General features: G+C 47.7%; 1 pseudogene; it reads left to right on the forward strand.

Moving 5' to 3' along the window:
* LOC147107805 (carbonyl reductase [NADPH] 1-like) lies at nucleotides 1-9,226 on the forward strand (annotated as a pseudogene).
* Nucleotides 9,227-11,685: the final 2,459 nt, after the last annotated feature.

Below are 11,685 nucleotides of genomic sequence, written 5' to 3' on the forward strand. Positions count from 1 at the left end.
TGTTCGAGCTCTGGACACAAGCTCCCCGCAAACATGGCGAAGCGAGTGGCCGTGGTGACCGGGGGCAACAAAGGCATCGGGCTGGAGGTGGTGCGGGCTCTGTGCCGACAGTTCGATGGGGAGGTGTACCTGACAGCCCGGGACAGGGACCGCGGGCAGCAGGCGGTGCAGAAACTGCAGCAGGAGGAGCTCAAGCCGCTTTTCCACCAGTTGGACATCGACGACCTGCAGAGCATCAGAAACCTGCGAGACTTCATGGCCCAGCGACACGGAGGCATCGACGTCCTGATAAACAACGCCGGCATCGCCTTTAAAACAGCAGATACCACTCCGTTCGGGATCCAGGCCAAAGTGACTCTGGCAACCAACCTCTTCGGCACCAGGAATGTGTACACCGAGCTCCTCCCCATCATCAACCCCCAAGGTATTGAGCACAATTCTGATTGGAAATGTTTAAGTATAGAACATAAGAAATAGGAGCTGGAGTGGGCCATTTGGCCCTTTGAGTCTGTTCTGCCATTCAATAAGATCGTGGCTGATCTTCCACCTGAACTCCACCTTTCTGCACTATCCCCATATCTCTTAATTCCCTTCATTCCCAAAAATGTATCGACTTCTGTCTTGAATATACTCAACAACTGAGCATCCACAGCTCTCTGGGGTAGAGGATTCCAAAGATTCACCACCCTTTGAGTGAAGACATTTCTCCTCCTCTCAGTCCTAAATGGCCGACCCCTTATTCTGTGACTGTGACCCCATGTTTTAGCTTCCAGATTCAGATTCAGATTAGATTTATTTGCCATATGTAACAAGTACAATGGAATGCTTGTTCCCCGTAGGGACGCGTCAGCTATACATACAGCGCCGCGTTCAGAGTCAATACAATGGCTTCCCGTGGCAGTGGGAGCACGATGTCCCTCAACCGCTCCGTCCTCCTCTTCACCGCGGCCTCCTCCTCACTGTTGCCGGCTCCACCTGTGGTGGCCTGCTTCTCCCGCTCTGGCCACCATGCCTGGCTCCCCTCCTCCCATCCGGACTGCGAGTTACCCGAAATGGAGCTGCCGGCCGACGAGCTGCAGCGTGTCGTGAGTCTGCTGCTGCTGCTCGTTGCGCTGCGCTCCTCTACCCGACTCGCCGAACACATCGTCGGGATGTGAATGCTCCAATGCGGCCTTCCCAGGCAGGGGAAACATTTTCCCAGCATTAACCCTGTCAACCCCCTTGAATTTTATATGTTTCAATTAGAACACCTCTCATTCTTCTAAACTCTAGGGAATATAGGCTTAGTCTACTCAGCCTCTCCTCATAGGGCAATCCCCTCATCCCAGGAACCAGTCTAGTGAACCTTCACTGCACTCCCTCCAAGGCAAGTATGTCTTTCCTTAGGTAAGGAGACCAGAACTGTACACCGTACTCCAGGTGTGGCCTCACCAATGCCCTGTATAATTGTAGTAAGACTTCTATACTCTTATATTCTAATCCCTTTGTAACAATAGCTAACATGCCATTTGCTTTCCTAATTGCTTGCTCTACCTGCATGTTAACTTGCTGTGATTCATGTACAAGGACGCCCAGGTCCCTCTGAGTGCAAACATTTCCCAGTCTCTCTCCATTCACAGTATGATGGTAGACAAGCAATGGCTAGCATTTAAAGAATGAATACATAATTTACAACAAATATACATTCCTTTAAGGCACAAAAGCCCCACAGGAAAAGTGGTCCAACCGTGGCTAACAAGAGAAGTTAAAGATAGTATTAGATCAAAGGAACAGGCTTATAATGTTGCCAAAAAGAGCAGTAAGCCTGAGGATTGGGAGGATTTTAGAATTCAGCAAAGGAGGGCCAGAAATTGATGAAGAAAGGAAAAATAGAATATGAGAGTAAACTAGCGAGAGACATAACAGACTGTAAAAGCTTCTATAGGTATGTAAAAAGGAAAAGATTAGCAAAAGTAAATGTGGGTCCCTTACAGGCTGAGACAGGAGAAATTATAATGGGGAATAAGGAAATGGCAGAGAAATTAAACAAATACTTTGTGTCTGCCTTTACAAAAGAAGATGCAAAAAACTTCCCGGAAATAGTGAAGAACCAAGAATCTTGTGGGAATGAGGAACTGAAAGAAATTAGTATTAGGAAAAAAATAGTACCAGAGAAATTAATGGGACTGAAAGCTGATAAATCCCCTGGTCTGATGACCTACATCCTAGGGTTTTGAAGGAGGTGGCTATAGAGATAGTGGATGCATTGGTTATCATTTTCCAAAATTCCATTGATTCTAGAGCGGTTCCACAGATTGGAAGGTAGCAAATATAACCCCACTATTTAAGAAAGGAGGGAGAGAGAAAACAGGGAACTACAGAACAGTTAGCCTGACATCAGTATTAGGGTAAATTCTAGAGTCTATTATTAAGGATGTGGTAACAGGGCACTTAGAAAATAATAATAGGATTGGGCAGAATCAACACGGATTTATGAAAGGGAAATCATGTTTGACAAATCTGTTAGAGTTTTTTGAGGTTGTAACTAGCAGAATAGATAAGGGCGAACCAATGGGTGTGGTGTATTTGGTGTCACACACCTTCGGTGTGCCAGTGCAGCCATTGGTCGCCTGAGGAAGAGAGTGTTTGAAGACCAGGGCCTCAAACCCAGCACCAAGCTCATGGCCTACAGAGAAGTAGTGATACCCACCCTCCTGTATGCTTCAGAGACATGGACCATGATGTAATAAAACTCACTACGCACTTGGTTTGAGTATAAAGCAAGGCTTTAATCAACTTGTTTCAGAACATGGAGGTCTAGTTGTACTTCACTAGTTCCTGTCTTACAAAATGTCCCTGGGCAAGCTGGGCCCACGCCCGAGTATTTATACTCCTTGGACAGCGCCACCAGCTGGCCGTCCAGTATTATTTCATGAGTAGTTTCTTTATGATGATGAGATTTATAACAGACCATGTACAGCAGGCACCTCAAAGCACTGGAGAGGTACCACCAACGCTGCCTCTGCAAGATCCTGCAAATCCATTGGCAGGATAGACACACCAACGTCAGTGTTCTCGCTCAGGCCAACATCCCCAGCATCGAAGCTTTGACCACGCTCGATCAGCTCCGTATGCCCAATACGAGACTCCCAAAATAAGCGCTCTACTCGGAGCTCCGACACGGCAAGAGAGCCCCAGGTGGGCAGAAGAAGTGCTTCAAGGACACCCTCAAAGCCTCCTTGAAAAAGTGCAACATCCCCACCGACACCTGGGAATCCCTGACCCAAGACCGCACAAAGTGGAAGAGAAGCATCCGGAAAGGTGCTGAACACTTTGAGTCTCTTCGCCGGGAGCAAGCAGAAGCCAAGTGCAAACAGCGGAAGGAGCGCACGTCAATCCAAGCACCCCGCCCACCTGCCCCTTCAACCACCGTCTGCCCCACCCGTGACAGAGACTGTAGGTCTCACATTGGACTCATCAGTCACCTGCGAACTCATTTTTAATGTGGAAGCAAGTCATCCTCGGTTCCGAGGGACTGCCTAAGAAGAAGAAGGTGTATTTGGATTTTCAGAAGGCATTCGATAAGGTACCACACAAGAGGTCCTTAAACAAAATTAGGGCTCATGAGATTGGGGATAATATACTAGCATGGATTGAGGATTGTTTAACAGACAGAAAACAGAGAGTAGGAATAAATGGGTCATTTTCGGGTTGACAGGCTGTAACTAGTGGGGTACCGCAAGGATCAGAGCTTGGGCCTCAGCTATTCACAATCTCTATCAATAATTTGGATGAGGGGACCAAGTGTAATATATGCAATAGCAAAATACTGCAGATGTTGGAAATCCGAAATAACAACAGAAAATGCTGGAAAAACTCAGCAGGTCAGGCAACATCCGTGGAGAGAAATTTGAGTTGACGTTTCGGGTTTGACCCTTCTTCAAAACTGGAGAGAAAAGGAACTAGATCGAAGGCAGGGCTGCGATCGGACAAAAGAATAAAAGAACCAAAAGAAGTAAAAGAGATTAGAAGCTAGACGAGATGGTAATATGCTGGGATTAGGTGTAAAGTGTACTGGCAGGGCAAAAGATAGCTGCCAGGTGTGAGAGAGAAACAAAAGGAAAGGGGAGGGGGGAGGAAAGGAGTGGAAAAATATAAGTAAAAATGAAATAGGGGCCGACGTTATGATCTGAAATTGTTGAACTCGATATTGAGACCGGAAGGCTGCAGAGTGCCTAATCGGAAGATGAGGTGCTGTTCCTCGAGTTTACGTTGAGCTTCTGTGGAACAGTACAAGAGGCCAAGGACGGTGAGGTCCGAGTGGGAATGGAGCGGTGAATTGAAATGACAGGTGACCGGAAGCTCGGGGTCACCCTTACGGACTGAACGGAGGTGTTCCGCAAAGCGGTCACCCAATCTGCGTTTGGTCTCCCCAATGTAGAGGAGACCGCATCGTGAGCAGCGAATACAGTATACTAGATTGCGAGAAGTACAAGTAAATCGCTGTTTCACCTGGAAGGGGTGTTTGGGGCCCTGGACAGTGGGGAGGGGGGAGGTATAGGGGCAGGTGTTACATCTCCTCCGCTTGCACGGGAAGGTGCCAGGCGAAGGGGAAGGGCTGTTTGGGGTGATAGAGGAGTGGACTAGGGTGTCTCGGAGAGAGCGGTCCCTGCGGAATGCTGAAAGGGGAGGGGAGGGGAAGATACGTTTGGTGGTGGGATCACTTTGGAGGTAGCGGAAATGCCGGAGGATGATCCGTTGAATGTGGAGGCTGGTGGGGTGAAAGGTGAGGACAAGGGGAACCCTATCGTGGTTCCGGGAGGGAGGGGCAGGGGTGAGGGCAGAGGTGCGGGAGATAGAACTGACACGGTCGAGGGCAGTGTCAACCACGGTAGAGGGGAATCGGCACGATGCTGAGCTCTTTTTCCGCCGCCTTCGTCTCCATGCCCACTTCTTTGGCCAGGAGTCTTCCCCCCACACAACTGACCCTTTCTCCCGCTTGCAGAATTCCCATTCTACCTGGACCCCTCCCCCTGGCCTCTTACCCTCTCTAGATCTTTTCATCGCTAACTGCCGACGTGACATCGGCCGTCTCCATTTCTCTGCTCCCCTCACTCACTCCAACCTACCTCCCTCTGAACTTGCAGCACTCCATTCTCTTAGATCCAACCCTGACATTGTCATTAAACCCGCTGACAAGGGTGGTGCTGTTGTTGTTTGGCGTACTGACCTCTACCTAGCGGAAGCTGAACGCCAACTCTCCGACACCTCCTCCTACCTCCACCTGGACCATGACCCCACTACCGAACATCAAACCACCATTTCCAAGACTGTCACTGACCTCATCTCCTCTGGAGATCTTCCCCCCGCTGCCACCAACCTCATAGTTCCCCAACCCCGCACAGCCCACTTCTACCTCCTTCCCAAGATCCACAAACAGGACTGCCCTGGTAGACCCATCGTTTCAGCCTGTTCTTGCCCTACGGAACTTATCTCTTCCTATCTTGACTCTATCTTTTCTCCCCTTGTCCAGTCTCTTCCCACCTACATCCGTGACTCTTCGGACGCCCTCCGCCACTTTAACAGTTTCCAGTTTCCTGGCCCCAACCGCTTCCTTTTCACCATGGACGTACAATCCCTCTACACCTCCATCCCCCACCCGGATGGCCTGAGGGCACTCCGCTTCTTCCTTGAACAGAGGCCCGACCAGTCCCCATCCACCACCACCCTCGTCCGCCTGGCTGAACTTGTTCTCACATTGTACAACTTCTCCTTTAACTCCACTCATTTACTCCAAATCAAAGGTGTTGCCATGGGTACCCGCATGGGTCCTAGCTATGCCTGCCTTTTCGTGGGCTATGTGGAACAATCTTTGTTCCAGTCCTACTCGGGTCCCCTCCCTCACCTCTTTTTCCGATACATTGATGACTGTATCGGTGCCGTTTCCTGCTCTCGCCCCGAACTTGACAATTTCATTCACTTTGCCTCCAATTTCCACCCTTCCCTCACCTTCACATGGTCCATCTCTGACTCTTCCCTTCCCTTCCTCGACTTCTCCGTCTCCATCTCTGGGGATAGGTTATCGACCAATATTTACTACAAGCCCACTGACTCCCACAGCTACCTGGACTACACTTCCTCCCACCCCGCTTCCTGTAAGGACTCTATTCCATTCTCCCAGTTTCTCCACCTCCGCCGTATCTGCTCCGACGATGCCACCTTCCACACCAGTGCTTCAGACATGTCTTCCTTTTTCCGCAACCGAGGATTCCCCTCTACCGTGGTTGACACTGCCCTCGACCGTGTCAGTTCTATCTCCCGCACCTCTGCCCTCACCCCTGCCCCTCCCTCCCGGAACCACGATAGGGTTCCCCTTGTCCTCACCTTTCACCCCACCAGCCTCCACATTCAACGGATCATCCTCCGACATTTCCGCTACCTCCAGAGTGATCCCACCACCAAACGTATCTTCCCCTCCCCTCCCCTTTCAGCATTCCGCAGGGACCGCTCTCTCCGAGCCACCCTAGTCCACTCCTCTATCACCCCAAACAGCCCTTCCCCTTCGCCTGGCACCTTCCCGTGCAAGCGGAGGAGATGTAACACCTGCCCCTATACCTCCCCCCTCCCCACTGTCCAGTGCCCCAAACACCCCTTCCAGGTGAAACAGCGATTTACTTGTACTTCTCGCAATCTAGTATACGGTATTCGCTGCTCACGATGCGGTCTCCTCTACATTGGGGAGACCAAACGCAGATTGGGTGACCGCTTTGTGGAACACCTCCGTTCAGTCCGTAAGGGTGACCCCGAGCTTCCGGTCGCCTGTCATTTCAATTCACCGCTCCATTCCCACTCGGACCTCACCGTCCTTGGCCTCTTGTACTGTTCCACAGAAGCTCAACGTAAACTCGAGGAACAGCACCTCATCTTCCGATTAGGCACTCTGCAGCCTTCCGGTCTCAATATCGAGTTCAACAATTTCAGATCATAACCTCGGCCCCTATTTCATTTTTACTTATATTTTTCCACTCCTTTCCTCCCCCCTCCCCTTTCCTTTTGTTTCTCTCTCACACCTGGCAGCTATCTTTTGCCCTGCCAGTACACTTTACACCTAATCCCAGCATATTACCATCTCGTCTAGCTTCTAATCTCTTTTACTTCTTTTGGTTCTTTTATTCTTTTGTCCGATCGCAGCCCTGCCTTCGATCTAGTTCCTTTTCTCTCCAGTTTTGAAGAAGGGTCAAACCCGAAACGTCAACTCAAATTTCTCTCCACGGATGTTGCCTGACCTGCTGAGTTTTTCCAGCATTTTCTGTTGTTATTTTGTAATATATGCAAGTTTGCTGATGATACAAAGCTGGGTGGGAATGTAAGTTGTGAGGAGGCTGCAAGGAGGCTTCAAGGGGATATAGACAGGCTAAGTGAGTGGGCAAGAACATGGCAAATGGAATATAATGTGGAGAAATGTGAAGTTATCCACTTTGGTAGGAAAAATAGAAAAGTAGAGTATTTTTGAAATGGTGAGAGATTGGGAAATGTTGGTGTTCAGAGGGACCTGGTTGTTTTTTGATTCACTGCACTGATCTTCTCTCTGAAATGGTCTGAAGTGCTTCATTTAGACTAAAATGAAATGAATACCTTTGGGCAATGACAGCTTTTTAAAAAATGAACTAAATGTGCGGACCTATCGGTGAAACTGATGTAAACTTGGGCTTTTCCACGGTAATATTGCTGTTAAACACTCCATTGAATGTTAGACCTTGTTGGATTAGGTGTAACTGGGGTTTTAACAGCGTATTGACTGCTAAACAAACCTTATGGCCCTGAAAAACTAATGTTAATTTTGTGGAGTGTCAAATTTCTCCATAATGATGAAAATTACAATTTTTAAGAAACTATAAAAAAAATCATAATTTTTTTTTAAAGTTTGTTGATATTTATTTCAGGTTTACCTTTTCCCCAGGTGAGAGCCCCAATCTTTGTTTAGCTCTCTGTACCATTTTTAAAAAGTCTGAATAAAAGCAACTTCTTCACTTCCTGGTTCCCGGCCTGTGAGAATTCCGCATTGTGATTGGCTGCTTAGACAGCTTGTTGACGTCACAGCAGCATCGCACTAGGGATTCCCCACTATTCTACACTGATCTGACTTACACGTGAAGAAAGGCAAACTTCTCACCACGGAGGTCGCGAGATCTTTGTGGGCAGCTTTCTTCGGAGCCAGCGGAGAACGCGTTTGCTTTGCCGCTGACTGCAAATTCCAGGCCAATGTTTTTACTGAGCGAGTTGTTATGATTTGGAATGCATTGCCTGAAAGGTTGGTGGAAAGTGATTCAATCATAACTTTCATAAGGGAATTGGATATATGCTTAAAGAGGAAAAAATTGCAGGGCTATGGAGAAAGAGCAAGGGAGAGAAGGGAAAAAAAATAGTCAAGGATCCTGCTCCTAAATGAGTAACCCCTGTTGGAAAATGTGTTTGTGTGGACATTGAGACAGAATCAGCAGTCAGCTGTGATGCCCTGATAGTTGGATATCAGATTGGTCATCTCAAATGTGAAAAATGACGATTGGGTGAGGTGCCCGAGATTTGTCAGCACCCTTGAAACAATTCCCTACCATGAGTCATAGCCTTTAGGGAAAGGGAAAATAGGATAAAATTGGGAGAGAGAAATATTGCTTTTAGTTTTTTGTGCTCTTGTGTGTAACGGCATTTTGGCTTCCTTTAAACCTGCAGGGAGAGTGGTGAATGTATCCGATACGTCCGATTCCAAGGCATTGCAGCATCACAGAGGAAGTTCTACCATCACAGAGGAAGTGTGGAGCTGATGATGAAATTTGTTGAAGATGCTAAAAAAGGGGTACACACTCAACAAGGGTGGGCGCCCAATGCCTACGGGGTTTCAAAGATCGGTGCTATCGTCCTTTCGAGGATCCATACCCGAATACTGAGCAAGGAGAGAGCAGCGAACAGGATCTTCTTGAATGCTTGCTGTCCTGGTTGGGTAAAAACTGATATGAGTGGTCCCAATGCCCCTAGAACTCCAGAAGAAGGGGCTGTGACCCCTGTTTATTTAGCTCTTCTACCAACAGGGGCAGAAGGCCCACATGGAGAGTTTGTAAGCGATAAAACTGTTCAGAAATGGTAAGCCTTAAGGCTAGGGACATAGGAAGACATAAAAGTTGGAGGGTACAAGGAACCCAAGATTATACTTTATATACTAACAAAAAAACTGACTACAATTATAGCACAGTAATTCTTTTGGTTTTGTGGCTTTGTTTGTAACTAATTCTTACATAATTAATTTTTTTTCTTCAAATATTTTCAATAAAGATCAATCATTTTACCTTGAAATAATTTGTCATTTTTTAAATAATAGTTGCTACTGATGTTGTAAACGGGTTTATGTTAGCTTGGATATTCCACACCAATAAAGACAAGTATTACTAAACATTTTAAATACTTGGCAACCTTTTAAAATCGATTAACCCGGAGTTCTGAATCATTCTGCAATCCTGTGTCCTCAACGTATGATGCATCTATGTGCTTGGAGATTACACTAATCTTGAAATTAATTAGATCACGTATCATGAAGGCTGATTTACTCCATCCCAGCAATGAAGTGATGGTGCATTGAGTTTTGCCTTGAAGTGGTGGGACATAGGTGATCTAGTGTAAATTTCGCTACGGTACAGTCCTCAGCTCCGCTAGTTTTTAGCAGTAGTAGTGAGTTGCTTTGCCAGAGGGAGGGAGATGGCAATTATTTTGTCTCGCTTCGCGTCAGTTCAGGGCAGCAGAGGAAGATGTTTAACAGATCGCCTGTCTGCACTGCCTTCTCTGATTGGTACTTCAGTATATATGCACATATGTATGCGTCCATGCATAGACACATTAGGAGCCTAAAACAATGGCAGAAATCTTGAGCGGAGGTATATGTATACATTTCATGATGCATTGTAGAAATTACGCTTTAATTTCTATTCTGATTTTCTACATTCATTTAAAATACATTTGAACACTTTAGAATTGGCACAAAGTTTCTCTTTCCCTGTTTTGCCTGTTTTTCTCGCCATCTCTACTGATGCAGGACTACACATATCACCAGCCGAGTGGTACATTGATGACTGTATCGGTGCCGTTTCCTGCTCTCACCCAGAACTAGACAATTTCATTCACTTTGCCTCCAATTTCCACCCTTCCCTCACCTTCACATGGTCCATCTCTGACTCTTCCCTTCCCTTCCTCGACTTCTCCATCTCCATCTCTGGGGATCGGTTATCGACCAATATTCACTATAAGCCCACTGACTCCCACAGCTACCTGGACTACACGTCCTCCCACCCCGCCTCCTGTAAGGACTCTATTCCATTCTCCAAGTTTCTCCGTCTCCGCCGCATCTGCTCCGACGATGCCACCTTCCACACCAGTGCTTCCGACATGTCTTCCTTTTTCCTCAACCGAGGATTCCCCTCCACCGTGGTTGACACGGCCCTCGACTGTGTCAGTTCTATCTCCCGCACTTCTGCCCTCACCCCTGCCCCTCCCTCCCGGAACCACGATAGGGTTCCCCTTGTCCTCACCTTTCACCCCACCAGCCTCCACATTCAACGGATCATCCTCCGCCATTTCCGCTACCTCCAAAGTGATCCCACCACCAAACGCATCTTCCCCTCCCCTCCCCTTTCAGCATTCCGTAGGGCCCGCTCCCTCTGAGGCACCCTAGTCCACTCCTCTATCACCCCCAACAGCCCTTCCCCTTCGCCTGGCACCTTCCCGTGCAAGAGCAGGAGATGTAACACCTGCCCCTATACCTCCCCTCTTCCCACTGTCCAGGGCCCCAAACACCCCTTCCAGGTGAAACAGCGATTTACTTGTACTTCTTGCAATCTAGTATACTGTATTCACTGCTCACGATGCGGTCTCCTCTACATTGGGGAGACCAAACGCAGATTGGGTGACCGCTTTGCGGAACACCTCCGTTCAGTCCGTAAGGGTGACCCCGAGCTTCCGGTCACCTGTCATTTTAATTCACCGCTCCATTCCCACTCGGACCTCACCGTCCTTGGCCTCTTGCATTGTTCCACAGAAGCTCAACGTAAACTCGAGGAACAGCACCTCATCTTCCGATTAGGCACTTTGCAGCCTTCCAGACTCCATATCGAGTTCAACAATTTTAGATCATAACATCGGCCCCTATTACATTTTTACTAATTTTTTTCCACCCCTTTGTTTTGGGTTTTCCCTTCCCCCCCACTTTCCTTTTTTTTCTCTCTCCCACATGGCGGCTGTCTCTCATCCTGCCAGTACACTTCACACCTAATCTTAGCCGTCTTTTGTCTCCACTTGTCCTATCACCATCTCGTCTGGTTTTGAATACCTCTTAATGTCTCTTTACTTCTTTTGTTCTATCGCAGCCCTGCCTTCGATCTATTTCATTTCCTTTCCAGTTTTGAAAAAGGATTTCGACCCGAAACGTTGACTCTAATTTCTCTCCACGGATGTTGCCTGGCCTGCTGAGTTTTTCCAGCATTTTCTGTTGTTATTTCGGATTTCCAGCATCTGCAGTATTTTGCTATGTCCCTACAGATATGGATTGTGCACTCCAAATTGTGAACACAGACATCCTACCGATTTCGCAGTAGTTTGACTCAGTAACGCTTAAATATAAGTGATAGGTTTCTGCACGTCAGACACCCGACTGGTTAAAACTCT

This window comes from Somniosus microcephalus, chromosome 14, assembly GCF_052327205.1.
Source record: "Somniosus microcephalus isolate GS21.2 chromosome 14, FLI_Smic_1.0, whole genome shotgun sequence".
In the NCBI taxonomy this organism is placed as follows: domain Eukaryota; kingdom Metazoa; phylum Chordata; class Chondrichthyes; order Squaliformes; family Somniosidae; genus Somniosus; species Somniosus microcephalus.